The following is an 11,926-nucleotide window of genomic DNA, read 5'->3' on the forward strand; positions in this document are numbered from 1 at the left end:
CCAATTAAAAAAAAAAAAGGTTTTAAACTATTCGTATTTGGAATACGTCTGTAGGTTTTTTGTTGCCACAATCATTAATCTCGATAAAACAGTTCGTTCTGAACTCTGAACTGATACAAAACAAATTAATCATCATTTGGTAACATCAATGAATATTGTAAATGTGACTATATTAAATAAAGTTTCACTTTGTTTAATGCTACAGGGATATTGTTTATATTTGTCCCTATGTTGTGACTAATACATGGTAAAATTTTAAATAATTACAATAGAGTAAATAAAAAATATTGCAATACATAAAATGAAATAAGGTTTTGCATATTTAAATCTCTTAAAATTGTAGAATACTAATATTTAAAAATGTTTAGATATTATTTTTATCAGAAAAACATGTTTATTATTTTTGTATTGTAATATTATAAGTAAACATAGTAATTTGTGTAAATACATATTACTTTAGTAGTATATATATTATGATCGGATAAAGGTGTAAAAGCTTTGAAGAGGTACTTGTACAGCTCGTTTCCGTTAATAAATTATCTTATCCCCGTATCCTATCAATAGTTTTAGAAAAGCGTTTCCAAAGTTAGTATTACTACATATTAATAATTGTTTATTATCTCCTGTAGTCTCCGTACTGCTAGAAGTTAATGATCTGTCATATTCCGATAGAAGAAGTAAATTATGTGTAACTTATTTCAAGGTGATCACTTTATACAGACTGATTGAAAATACGTGCAAAAGCTGTAACAATTTTACTGTTATACTATTACTTTAGTTACGTCTCTGGTTAAATTAAGTAATATCAAAATGTGCTTTAAAAAATCATTGACATGTAAGAAAATTAAATATTTGTTATAAAAAAATAAGTGGTTAAGAAAAAAAAAATATTTTACAATGTTCGATGCACACTCGTGGATAGAATACAGTAGAATGTAAATGCCTCAGGCAACTCTTTATATATTTAATACATGGGATAGGTATGGACGTCGCTGGCATCACGAACACCCTCCGCATTATAATTCGGCACCCCAGCGGATCAGCGGCGCGCTCGATCAATCACGGTACGAATCTGTCATGTTCGGTTTATGAGAAAAATTGTAAGGATGCGCCCGACGCCCCACGTCCTATGATAAACATTTGCGTTGGCCTCATGAACAGGAAATCTCTTGCTAAAAATCAATACTACGCTGTTTATAAACGTATCAAGTGTTTTATGTCTAGCTGCAATGATAGACTTTTTAGCAGTCGCCGCCATTGTGTTCATGTATAAATTGTAAATAGTTTCAGTTTATATGTATATATATACACCAACAGGAACACATCTGTCTTTAATTATTCTCGTCATTAAAATGGAACTTACTTTCACTCGTATTACATTTATAACATATTAATTTCTCCAGTGTTACAAAATAGTCTTCCAATGGTAAGCTAGAGATGTTAAGCATAACAAGGGTCGCAAACAAACAAGATAGGATGACGTCTTAAAACTAAACGAAGAATGTCATTGAAGGTTGGTTGCGCAAGACATCACCCAGCGGAAATTGTTAAAGAAGGCCTATGAAAAAAGACACACTAATTTACAAGAGTTACGTACTGAACTATGAACTAAATATAAATTAAAATAATACAATAAGCTTATATAAAATAATATATGTAAGCTTGTTATTAGCAAATTTGTGTCCTACTTAAGTTTGAATATTTGTTATTAGTCTGGAAAGAAGTCTTATAATTAGTGTGATAAAGTAAAAAAACAAATTCTAAAATAAAACACGTATGATGAAGGAAAACATCGTGAGAAGATCGGCATTTCAATCAACCCGCACTCAGAGGGGATATTCATCTAAGAAGAAACTTGAGTTCTAGAAGACGGAATATTAGATGTTTGTCACGGTACATTGTTAAATTGATCTAAGAAATAAGTAATTTTTTTAACACTTTTTATTCATTAATTTTCTTATATTCGTTTATTTTTAGGACTTTTTAATTTGATTGTTATTTAAAATTTACTTTGAGATTTCCATAATATACATTATTATCTCCATCAATATAAAGTACAAATAATAAATATAGTAAAAATAATTCGATATATTTAAACATATGTTTTTCCTCCACAAGTCATGATAACTAAACAATATATCCGTTATCATATAATGTTTAATTTATTTACGAAAAGATGTTAAAAAGACGACCATTAAATATCAGATCTCAAATAACAACTCTCCGAGATTGTTATATATGTATTATATAATTAATGATATATCAAGTGTAATAAAACTATTTTACGTACATAGACACAATAATCTACTTAACCTCTTAAGTAACCGCGTTTCGAGAAAATGGACCAAACGTAAAAACATTTTCAAGAAAATACTCTTGGAAATCATTTGTCTAAGCATTGGAGGGGTCAATGCGACTCGGAGGTTCCCACGCTGAACCTTCGAACAAACTTATATATGCTTATTAATAATGAATGCTACAATAAACTTCGACCTTATTACAAAGGTTTAAATGACATTTCAGACACGTAGAGTGAAACTTGGCAGTAAAATAGAGTTGTTTACTCTGTAGGTATTTCGAGGGAATTTTCGCTAATCGCCTAGAAAAAATATTTGCCGATTCAGCTCTCGCTTTTTTGCCACTGATAAATGTGCTCGGAATATGTATCCAGCAATTTAAGTATAGGTGCTCCAGAACCTTTTATTTAAGTAGTCCGATTGCAAGATTTTCCTTATGGCTATTCGCTACTGCCGAAAAAGAAAACGAAGATTACTCCATTACAGCTTTCTTAATGAAACTATGTATTTTTTTAAATGAATAAACAATTACGATTCTTACTTTTAAACCATACGAAGGAGTAATGAATAGAATATCAGTAGTTTGTACATGTATTAAATGTTAATCAAAAACTTTCAAATTATTATGCTTTTCTCGACTATTTATTTTTTACCTCAGACACCATCGTTGTCATCATTTTAGATATTTTCTGATAGACATAGCCTTCCCACATAAGTTTCCTGGTTGGAAGCGGTCTGCATACAGTGTCTTCGGATGATTTTAATAAGGTTGCCTGTCCGACTTGAAAGTGGACGTCCTGTGCTTCCCAGTACGTGAAGTTCTCCACACCTTAAACCCCCAGGGGCCAAGGGTTAAGCATGCTTAGTTAAATTATATGTCATTATTTTACCTACTGGAAGGTAAAATAATGACATATGGTACTGTAACATTCTAGAATTGTACCTACATTTATAATGTAAAACAAATAGAACGTGTTCAAAAACTTCAAACATCGAATATAACGAACGGAACGTAACTCTTGTAGGTCAGGCGAGTGTGGTATATTAGATATTGAAATTCAAATGGCCACCCGTGATTTAGTATTCATTTGACGTGATGGAGGCATTACTGCGGTTTAGGTTTCGCCAGGCGTCGCCGTCTCGTACATCATAGCGCGGTACGCTTGAGATCTACCCGTCAGTGACACACCGGGTGATCTCTGTTTCACATTTTTTCAAACAAATCTACTTGTATTTAATAATTTAATTAAATAAAACATAGAAACGAAAGAGCTAGCTGACTCTTTTTATGCCTTGCTACATAGACATTGGGAAATTAACGATGATTATTACACGTAAATGAACGTAAACTGAAAATCATATCAATGTGTATTTTTAATAGATCGAGTTATCATTGTGAAACTTTTTATTGAGCAGGATCCATTTTGTTTTGTGATTAATGGTAAAATTTACCCTATTGGTGTTAACGAATTTCGCGAGCCTTAACTCCTAGAGTACAGAGAGCGCTTAGTCTAGACCTTAAAGATAATAACAGACCAGGGCACTCTTGATAGTTTATGCTCGGAGCGGAGTATATATTTTTCATTATTAGAGCTAATGCAATGAAAATAAATGTAATACTTGAACTTGACATTTATATAATAAGTAAATACATTCAAGTTACTTTAATAAGAGAATGGTAACGGACGAGCAGATTCCATTTATAGTTTACATGCTGATTTGCCGTTAAGAAACTGTTTGTACAGACTACGCATTTGTTATATATTTTGGCTTTTCAGCTTTATTTGTTCACGATTTTTTAAAGTAAAATATTGTTGTAGGAATTTTAGCTCTTATTGAATGATAGATGCGTACTAAAAAGATAAAACATCTTTTATTATTCGTTTCTTTCCACTTAATTTAATGCTAATAATAATTTATAGTTATTCATTATTACGTTGCATAATTTGGACATTATACATTATTTTGTGGATTCTAGTAAAATACAGAAATATAAGAAAACATTGTGCTTCAAGCTATTACAAGTTAAGGAAAAAGAAAAAGAAAAAATATACTAATTTGGTATGCCCCGGACGTAACCCGGCTGACGGCGATGTAATCCCAAAAGATTTCCACTCGGAGCGAGCATCGACTCGCGTCGTCCCATCGGTACACATTCTAAATAATAAACAGCCGCTACCTACGCCGCCGAAAGGATTACATAAGCGCCTTTCCAACATTACCATTTATACTATATACTACTTTTAATAAGGTAAACAAGATGAGCTTTAATATCCCTAACATTCTTCTTCCATTTTCTATGACTTCCTGCAACCCACGCCGTGTACGTTGTCATAACTTCATTAAATTTCTTACATAAAATATAAATAAATGCCGGCAATTTCGAGTACTATTAATAAAGCACAATTATAACATTGTAATATAAAGTGCAATACTGGCAAGCTCAAAGTCGTTCAATGAATCATAGAAATGGTTGTGCTGGGGATTTTTGATGAGATCAAATGAGATCCGTAAGCAAACGAAAGTAACAGAAATAGTCAGCGAATAGCCAAGTTAAAGTGGTAGAGAATAGGTTTCGTAGCTTGTAGAACAGATGATAGCTGGGACCTTAAGGTTTTGGAGTGGACAGAAGTCCTTGTGAAGGTCGTTGGAAGAAGCTGGTTGCGGGCTGGTCCTTTTGAAAATCCGTGGCGGTGGGCTACCCAGGTGGTATGTCCAACAGTGGAAGGCTTTACTCAGGAAATAGTAACTAATATGATTAAAAAAGATTTAAAAATAATTATAGAAGTTCGTAGGTTTATTTAGTGATGGTTATTTTAAGTATACTTTGGAAAATGTAGAAGTTTTACTTTAACATTACACGCGGTGTTCGTGTTTACTGAGTCAATGAATATTAAATTTTATGTTATAAAATTTATCTCCTGTTAAAGAATACTTTGCCTTATTATGCTATTGTAGATTTTTTAATACAAAAACCAACTTTGTCAGGTAGCAATGAAAATGTTTGACTTTTGCAGATATTATGTATACTTCAAACTTTGTAACGGAAACTTGTGAAAAAATAGGTAAGACCAAAAAGAAAAATAGATTCGAGAGAAAACTGCAAAATTAAATAAAATTCCTACAAAGGATTGAATTGAACAGACTCCGATCTTAGCGTACAGATAGTAGTCGCAACTTCCAATGCAACGGTACATTTAACACGATAAAACCGAATCTATTCAGTCCACTGATCGCTTTTCACTGGTGTTCACTGAAAGCTTTAGAAATAAAGGAGCAATGTACAGCGAATTTAAATATAGTAATATTGCATAAGGTGTTGGTAAATAGAGTAAAAAGTGCAGGAGTGCATTGATGCATCCGGGCTGCGCCAGTGGGCCGCGATTGATGCCGCGCGACTGCGGACGTATTGCTATCGTTATGCTCCTAACATCGGTGCCATTCCGTTTGCTACTGTCCGTCTATGTCCGACGTTTGGAGAGGTTTTATTTCTCAGTCGTTTGTCCACGGTCCCTAGGTGTTTCGGAAACTAAATCGCCGAGAGAATTATTTGTAATGGAAATCTTTTTCACTGTTCATTGGATAAGACGGCTGATACGTGCTATATGTTTTGAGCTGGCATAATATTTAATTTAAACTAACATTTTCAGGTTATTCTTATCTTATTTACAGCTTTCTGTTTGTTATGATTCGTTTAAAAATATATTTATAATAATTTATGATTGCATATCAATGAATTCAACGGCTAGCTCTCAATAATTGGTTAATGTTAGTTAGCTCATAATCTTCCACATCTACCTATCGTAGGAAACACACAGAAGACTGGCTGGAACATAAATCTGGCTAGGCGGCTCGGTCGCGCGGAAACTTTTTGAATTATTAGTTTTAATTTCCGCCTAAGATCCGCCGCGCTCCCGTATCTGTCAGCGGCCATATACAATCCGCGCGTCGTACGGGTTAAATCTGCCATTATTACATTTAAATTTGGATTCGGTACCTCGTCACTTATTTTAAACTTCTTGTTACTTTTAATATAATGATCGTTTAGTCGAGATACTAATAAAATAGACTCCTAACGGATTTTTTTTAAATTTAGAATTGGTGTATTGTAGATCAGTGATTGCATTATTGCAGTGAATCATATGTTAAACGTTTATTTAAATTTTTATTGGATTGTTACAGACAAATAATTTCTGGTAGTACAAAGTCTACAGGAAAGGTAATAAACAATAATTAATTTCAGTATGTAATTATCCGAATTTTTAAAACTGTTTTACTCATAACATTATAATTGTGTTATTAAATATTTCTGAAAACATAGATTTTTGGATGGAGTGTGTCATATATTAATTAAAAGCAAATGAGTTATGTATACATCTCGTTAAAACTTTCACACTTAAAACCAATCAACCTGTGTATATAATAGATTTCCGCCTATGTATTGATTCATTATGATTTCAGGACCATAAGGTTTAGACTTTTGTTAGGAATATTCCTTTCGTCGAGTAGAGATTAGCTAGAAAAAGCAAAAACCTTTAAAGAATTAACTTTAATTTTATAATCACATGTAACATGAATTATTTATGTATCGGTATTTCTCAAAAAACAACAGATATACATTACGATTGTTCTTTTAAATCTTTACAATAATTCAAGTTAAAACATATACGATTAAGTTTGTGTTTACGTAAACTTTACTTAATTAATTACAATATTTTAAAGACTGGAGTCTTTCTTTATAATACAGCTCGTTACCGAATTTCCAACGTGTTTGTTCCAGTTGCTCGGTTCCGCAGGTCGTTGAACTGCATATTAAATAATCCCAATAATTTTTATTTCTTAACCAATTAAATATTACAAGTGTGGTGAAACTATAATTAATTTATTAATTATATATGTATTTAAAAATATATCTCTTGGCTTTTACAAAATTCACGATATTTATTTATAATATATTTTGACTTTATTATTGTCTTCAGGTATTATCGTTTTATTTTTTTTGGATTTAATTTTTTTTTGTTTTTTAACAAACTCAGGCTTATGTTTTATATTCATAATTCACATAAAGATGTTATGCATGTCTGTCATTAAGAAGGAGTAATATATACAGATATATTTATATATATAAAAGCTTTAAAGTGGTGAAGGTCTTATTTTTCAGCAAAAGCCTTAAAAGCTTTTACATCTATTTTACCAGCTGTATAAAATGAAAACTCTGAAAATATTAACTATTTATTTTGTGGATTGAAATGCGACCGGCCAATAACTTGGAGCAGTACAGTCTGTTGAGGAAGATATAAGCAATTGGAAAATGCTTTTTCTTACTATATCATCGTTATTTATTATCTCTAAAACCTCTGATGTTTGGATAGGGTAAATTATTTATTCACAGCTTTTCAAACTTATGACCAATGAACCTATTTAAAAACACTCTTGGCTATTACGCATTTCCCATTGTTTATTTATTGTATCTTTTGAATGTGTTGTAATCTTTATGTATTATTTTCATCGAGATTAATTTTTTGTTTCACTTGCGGATTTAATAAGTATAATATATTATTGTACCTAATTTATAAAGATGTTGTTTACATCTCTCATTAATATATTAAGATTTGGTATATACAAAATGATTAGATGTTGGTGTAAAAGTTTTAAAGGGGTACGCCCTATCCATAAATCAATGGATTCAGATATAATACAATAAGAAAAGTCGTTTTCAGTATCGTAATACTACATATTAAAATTAATTATTATTTACTATCTATACCTGCAGACTTTGTACTATCAGAAGTTATTGGTAGTTGTCGTATTTCAGTTAAAAAAAAATTTTTTTGTAATATTATAGAGCGATAACTTTATATAGGTGATTGAAAATAGGTGTAAAATTTTCAGCTTTCCGCTTACAAATAAGTTATACATGTACCCCTTTGAAGTTTTTATACTTATAACCATTCACCTTGTAAGCTTGTTTTTGGTCGAAGATCTTTAAAAAAAATAAACAGTTCTGTGATATATTGAAAGAAAATTTCTTTTATAAATTTCGCAACATTTTATCTCTTCTCAAGATTTCAGTTATCAGATCAGAAATGTTTTTAGCACTTTATTAGGATTGTGAGTTGTTATTAAAGGGATCGAAATTATACAGTGGTTGTATTGCCACCGGCGCCTGCGCAGATGGAGATCGGATGATACGTGATCAAATAACACGTTCTGCTTAACACCGAGGTTAGGACACGTGAAGTAAATATAAACACCGGACTATTATGCTCATAATAGTGATGGAGCCAATATGAAGATATTATGTCATTAGTATAAGTAGCGATCGGGATAACCAGATAGTTGAAGCGAGCGCATATTATTCTTAAACACGTTTTGCGGTCGTTCTTTTTTCAAACTTCTCGCACACTCATACACTTCAACACACACATTAACATATAAATAAATATTATTTGTCAAAAATATGATCAAGTTTTTTTTTATTTTAAATATTACGTATATGCCTATACCTCAACAATTAAATATATAATTTTAGTTATATCTCACTGTTAAAGAAGACATTTACAACACATCTTACATCTTACTTTTCTTAGTTTTAAATCTAAAATAAAAAATATATAATTCCATAAGTCTTAATATATATAGCAATCAGGGGTTTTAAGTTGATCTAAATGTGTGGAACTCGATTTGTTGACTCATTTACATAGTTGATATTATAATGTAGTCATCAAACATTATTAAAAACAACTGTTGAGTTTCTGGCCAGCTCTTCTTATCAAATCATCATTCTATGCTGGTGGTAGCTTACTATTTATAATTTTAAAAAACGACCGATTGAAGTGCTCGTAAATCCCTTCTTGAATGAAGATATTTTGAATTTGAATTCAATTTATTTTTGGATTTGGTCTAAATCAAATACGTATTGTGTTTTTCTTATAATGTTCTAACCTCTTTGGTGTGATGTCATCTATATAATTATAACGAAAAAGATTATATTTCAAATTTGGAATGGCTTTCATTGAATGTTTGTTCATAAAATATTTAAATTTTAAATAATACTTTATCAGGTTCGTCGGTAGTTTTAATTGCTAGTTCTAGTTTTTTAATATATAAAAGTATATTGTTTATTTTTGTTACGTACGATTGCTATATAATTAGTAACTGACGTGGTCAGTGCAAGAGTATTAAATATTTATTTCTCTGTAAGTATTAAATTACATTCTTAAAATGTAGCGTAAGATAACACCTGCGAACCAATGTAGGTTAATACAGCTGTAAAGAGATGCAAAGACTTTGATACAGAAGTAATGTTGGCGAAAAATTAATACAGATTAAAGCCACAAATCAATTCACGCGTGTATGATAAAAAAATACAAACTAGCAAGCGGTTTTAATAAATTCGCCGTGCGAGAACACCGCTTTCACCGCTTACTCCCTTTCCGCGTGTGCTTCTACATTTTTCACGCAATAAATCACATTTTTTCACCGGTAGCGCTTTTTGCGCTGGCGTCCTTTCGGTTTGTTCGAGCGTGCTGTAATTTTTTTTACTCGGACATGGGGGCTTGCACTTGCTCGTTTCTCTTTTGTTTTGTACATTGAATAAATGATTAATTTGTCTTTTTGATGTTTTAATATAATGTTTGCTTTCCGAAAATGTTTATCATACTTTACAACCTTTGCGAGTGTGTGTATATATTACGATGGTTTTAAAAATCGACTTTTTAAATGTTTTGAACTTTTGTGTTGAAGAGAAATAATACAAAATAATCCAAAGCAAATTTTCCCGCCAATGACAACGTGACAAATGCATGTCCAACAGCTACAACGAAACTCTTAGAGCCTCTTAACGCGGTCGTTAATTTTAATTTAGCTACTTCAACGTTAACAATTTAATTTAATTGCCAAATCATTAAGTTAAGCACAAAATATTAGCGGGCACTAGCGCGGCCGAATTAATAAAAAGCGTCAATACAAATAAACAAATCATCGGTTTGTCTGCCCATCGGGAAAAAAATGGTTGAGACTGTACATTAATACGTGGCGATAAATTAAAATGTGGCTTAAAATTAAGACAACAAGCCTCTTTAATCTACAATAAATGGTGGTCGTCGCTCCGATACCGGTTACGAGACGGAGGCGCAAAAGAAAAAAGAATAATCCGGTCCAAAGCGGGTCCAAAATATGATAGGCATCCATAATACAACATGGCCGCTAAGCTCTTATTCCGCTCTCTGTCTACCGTGCCGCTAAAGTGTATTTCTATTGCACTTTATTAGGTTGACCACATGTGGAGTGTTCCGCTAAGCCTAACCTTGATATCATACTCTCGATAGTACAGGGGGAACTTAAATAGCGTAGGCAGGATATCGACGTAGAGTACGGCTGTTGATATAAAAAAGTTAACCGTGAAAATAAGTTTAAAAATGTCGCTAGTCTGATATTATTTACGAAGAAATTTTTTATATAACAATGCTATATTAGTTAATAAAGTTTTATAACTTTGATAAATTCCTTATTATTTTACCAGTATACCGATAGGAAAATAACATGTTTAATTTAACAGTATCTATTTTACTAAATAAGTACACTTAAAGTCTAGTACATTAAAAACTTTATTAATTATCGTATGCTTTTTTCTCATGATTTTCTTGAACTATTACAAAATTGTTTTAGTTTAAGGTTATATTAATGTAATTTTTAATGTTTGATATTTATGTTTTAATTTAAAAATGAAACTAGAAATATTTAATTATGACCTAACAATATATAATATGATGCATTAGATAATATGGGTTGAAAGGAAGTAAAGGCCTTTACGGCACTAAGTTAGTCATTATACAAGTGGTAGAAAGAGTAAATAAATAAATAATTGAAGGCGCGACAATTAGAACATCCTCTAGTAGAGCGAGTGCCGGACAGGTCTCCCTCCCGCGGTCTTTTCGACCAACCGTCGGCACTGCTACACGGCATTCCACATTATTATCAGAACCACCTTATAAATAAAACCGCTTATGTGTGCTTACCTGGCCACAAATCTCTACAGAAATATAATGTAAGCAACGGTCGTACCTACCTTGTTGACATCTCTTTCCCGAAACAGATTCTTTGATAACACATGTAACTAATTTTTCTATTCACCTGTAATATAAATTAATATTTAGATTAATACACTGATTTAATTTTGGAACATACACTTAACTTTTTTTATATAATTGAAGACGAGTTTAATTTGTAATGTAAGTAAATTTTAACATATTTAATTTTTGACTTCCACTAGCCGGTTCTAATAAAATACTGGAGGTAAAGTGACGTAAGTTTAAATGAAAACGAAACTTGACGATTTTTTTTTAGTTTTTGCGAATAATATTCAAATGTCGTGTAAACTGCAGGTGGCCAATTGTCATTCGTTTCATTGTTTCTGCTCTAATTCTTTACAATGCGCTCACAATGCTTTTTCAAATGCTAACCGCTTTGAATTCGACGGTGGTCACTTTCGCTTGCGTTTTTTGCAAATTCCAGCACACCTTTGACAACTTTTCTTTTCCTCGATCCGATTGTTTCGCTCTATTTGTTTTCATATTTTGCGGGCGAAATGTCCGTAATGCGGTTGTAAATCAGTATCGACGTGAAAG

At 31.7% G+C, this 11,926-nt stretch overlaps 1 long non-coding RNA gene across 1 annotated transcript in view; it reads right to left on the reverse strand.

The window, feature by feature from the left end:
- LOC137926107 (uncharacterized) overlaps positions 1-11,566 on the reverse strand; it is a 28,394-nt gene extending 16,828 nt beyond the window's left edge. The window contains exon 1 of the long non-coding RNA XR_011107694.1: positions 11,368-11,566. This is a non-coding gene — a long non-coding RNA (uncharacterized lncRNA). The remainder of the gene's footprint in view (positions 1-11,367) is intronic.
- Between the last annotated feature and the right edge of the window lie 360 nt (positions 11,567-11,926).

The sequence above is a fragment of the Battus philenor genome, unplaced genomic scaffold (genome assembly GCF_028537555.1).
Source record: "Battus philenor isolate CCGP_79_NKW_IND1 unplaced genomic scaffold, ilBatPhil1.0.hap1 SCAF_10, whole genome shotgun sequence".
NCBI classification, from domain to species: domain Eukaryota; kingdom Metazoa; phylum Arthropoda; class Insecta; order Lepidoptera; family Papilionidae; genus Battus; species Battus philenor.